The sequence below is a fragment of the Echinops telfairi genome, unplaced genomic scaffold (assembly GCF_000313985.2).
Source record: "Echinops telfairi isolate 266 unplaced genomic scaffold, ASM31398v2 ScPeMD7_70;HRSCAF=299, whole genome shotgun sequence".
Classification (NCBI taxonomy): Eukaryota; Metazoa; Chordata; class Mammalia; order Afrosoricida; family Tenrecidae; genus Echinops; species Echinops telfairi.
Window position 1 is genome coordinate 309,432 of NW_022103968.1, and position 3,900 is coordinate 313,331.

Sequence of the window (3,900 nt, forward strand, 5' to 3'; positions counted from 1 at the left end):
GGAGTTGATACCAAGGGCTCAAGCAGAAAGCAAGTGTTTTGAGACTGATGATGGCAACAAATATACACATGTGCTTGACACAATGGATGGATGTATAGATTGAAATAAGAGTTGCACGAGCACCCAATAAAATGATTTTTTTTTCATCTGGATCTTAAAGAACACACTTTTAAAGAATCCATATGTCAAAGGAGTGATTAAAATGTAAAGACTGCCACTTTCTGTGAAGATGGAATAACAGTGATTGGCTATACCTTCTCCCTGAAAGAAAGGGGACAGAACCTGTGAACATGTGGTTGTCCAAGCCCTGACCATCGGCCCGTGGACCCAGAGATGGGAAACAAATTAGGTGATACCAGCTTATTGCCTTGGGAGTATTTCCCAGCTGCTGCACAGGCAGAAGAAACCAGGCCAACCCAGAGTGGGGAGTTGAGAAGGACAAAGCAACTGGAGTTTGCAGGCAGAATAAAATCGAGGGCAGGCAGGACAGGGAGAAAAGAATAAGTACTCCAGAGATCTGCAGAGGGCTACCCTCCAGCCTCCACCAGAGGGTTCTGATTCACGCCAGACTTTAAACAGAACATGCTGGCAGGTGAGAAAACTATCCAAGTTCAGAACACCTAGGGGACAGAATCACCAAGAGGGTTTATTTCAAATTGTACCTGGAATTTACACAGGACTAGGAATTGTACCTGTTCTCAATAGTCAGGCTGAGAAATGTCATAACTCACAAGGCTTTAAGTAGAGCTCACAGAAGGTTATTGTATCATCTTGGGGAATAAGTAGTCTGGACTGAGCATTGACCCAGATCTGCATGATGAGTATGAAAAGGAAGACTAGAAAGGATCCGCGATGCTTTCAAGTCACATAACTGTGTCACAGGATAAAGCACAAAAGTATTTGTTGGAATATGAAGACCGCCTCAAGCCAATGAGTCAAGCACAGAACATCTGTCAGCTACACCGAGGTATATCCCAACTAAATCGTTCCAAACCAGTGAAAAAGAACACCTTAAAGGCAATCAGAGGAACGTGTTCAGAAAAGCACGGATAAATATAGCAACTGACGTATGCTCAGAAACCATGACACGGAGAAAACAGTCAAGCAACATAAAGTTAGTTCGGCGGGGGGCAGGGGGATGCCAACCTATAATTGTTTGCACAGGGAAATAACTTTAAAAACGACAGTAAAATGAAGGCTTTTTTCACATTTTCTTGCCCTTTTACAATAGTGGTTTCATACAATATTTGTCCTTTGCAATTGACATTTTCACTCAGCATAAGGTCCTCCAGGTTAACTCACAGTGTGAGGTGCTTCACAGGCTCACTGTGATTCTTCAACGTTGCTTAGTCTGCCATTGGGTGTCTGCATAGGAGTGTGTGGACTCACCCATTCGTTGTTGGCATTTAGATTGGTTCCATTTTTTTACTATTGTGAGTACTACTGCAATGAGTCTAGATGTTGATTTATCTCTTCGTGTCATTCCTCTTATTTCTCTAGGATATACACCAAGCAGAGGGATTGCTGGGTCACATGTTACTTCATATGTCATATAGGCAAAGAGCCTTGGTGGTGTAATAGGTTACAAGTTAGGCTGCTAACCTCTAGGTCAGCAACGTGAAACCATCAGCTGCTCTGCAGAAGAAAAGTGAGGCATTCTACTCCCATAGAGATTTCATCTAAGAAACCCACAGGGGCAGTTCTGCTCTGCCCTAGAGTTGCTTTGGATAGGATTTGACTTCATGGCAAATGGGTTTAGTGTTTTAGTGTTTTGGTGTTTTGTTTTGTTTTCAGACAAAATGTTGAATTATGCAGGAAGCATCAAAAGATGAAAAGACTATACAAAGTCACAATGCCAAAAAGAATTAGTCAATATACATCCATTTCAAGGTGTAGCATACAATCAAGAACCAATTGTATTGAAGGAAGAAGCCCAAGCTGCACTGAAAGCATTAGTGAAGAACAAGACTTCAAGAAAGCCGATTGAAATGCTTCAACTGACATCTGATGCAGGGCTGGAAGTATTCACCAATCTATACCAAGAACCCTGCAAAATAGCTGCATGGCCAATTGACTGGAAAAGATCCATATCTGTGCCCATTCCAAAGAAATATGACCTAACAGAAGGCATACGTTGTTCATTAACAACGTTAATATCACATACAAAGACTGTGTAAAGACGTTCAATGGTAAGGACCATAACAAACTATGGGTAGCACTGTGAAGAATGGAAATTCCAGAGCACTTCGTTGCACCCATGTGAGCCAAGAGGCGACCGTAAGAAAAGAGCAAAGGGATACTGGGTGATTTTAAATCAGGAAAAATGTATGTCAGGGGCTGTATTCTTTCACAGTATTTATTCTATTTGTATGCAAATAATTCAAGAAGCTTGATATATGAAGAACGTGGCATCAAGATTAGAGAAATGCTCGTTAGAAATCTGTAACATGCAGATGACACAACCTTGCTTGCTGAAATCTGAGAGAACTTAAAGCACTTCCTGCTAAACATAACACTACAGCCTCCAGTATTGATTACAACTCAATATAAAGTGGGGGGAATCTTCACAAATGAACCAATAGATAAAAAGAGAAAAGATTGAAGTTGTCAAGTATTTCATTTTACTTAGACCTACAATCGATACTCAAGGAAGTACCCATTAAGAAATCAGACTGTCCTATCTTGCCCTGCCCGACGTCTCCCTTCACCCACTTTTCTGTTGTCTGTCAAGGGCTCATGAGGGAGGAGGGAGCGGGGATGAAGGGGGAAAATGAGGACCTAATGCCGGGGGCTTAAGTGGAGAGGAAAAGTTTTGAGAAGGATGAGGGCAATAAATGTACAAATGTGCTTTACACAATTGATGTATGTATGGATTGTGATAAGAGTTGTATGAGCCCCTAATAAAATGATTAAAAACAAACCAAAACAAAAAGAGATAGAGCAGATGATGGTACATTGAAGGAATCACAATGGATGATTTGAATTAAAATGTTTATGAATTGTTAAATGTAAAAAAAGAAAGAAAGAAATCAAACTGGAAAAGAGTTACAGTCTCAGAAAGCCACAGGGCAGTACTGCTCCTTCCTATAGCGTCTCCGTGAGTCATAACAGACTCAAAGACGTGAGTTCTGTTTTTGTTTTTGTTTTGCTTTGTTTCTCTGGTTAGATATATTCCTAGTTGTTTCATCTTTTGGGTGAGGATTGTAAATGGCATTGTTTTCCTGATTCCTTTTCAGAGATATCTTGGCTAGCATAAAAACAAGTAATGATATTGTTCCATAATTTCCACATTCTATTCGGTCACCTTTCTTAGTAAGGGGCACAAATGTGAATATCTTCCAGGAGGTTGGCCAGGTAACTGTTTTCTGGATCTCATGACATAAACTAGTGAGATCTTCCTGTGTTGGATCCGTTTCGTTGAACCTTCTCAATTGATACCAGGTCAATTATTGGAGCCTTGGGTTTTGCTAATGCATTCAATACAGCTTGGGCTTTCTCCGTTAATACCATTGGTTCTTGATCATATACTACCTCTTTACATGGGTGAATGCTACCAATCCTTTTTGGTACAGCGACTCACTGTATGCATTACCTTCCATTGATGCATCCTGTATCATTTAATATCTTGCACATAGAATACTTCACTGTTACAACTCAAGGTTTTAATTTTTTTCTTCAGTGCTTTCCACTTGAGAAATTCCAAACATGTTCTGCCCTTTTGATTTTCTACTTCTAGGTTTTTGCACATTTTATTATAATACTTTATATTATATAGTTAGGCAATATGTCCTTGGTGATAGAAATGATAGAAATGATGCCAGAGCATTCCATGATGCTCACCTTCCCGACAAAAATCACTGAAGACAAAGCAGGTGCATAAGCAAATGTGGTGAAGAAAGC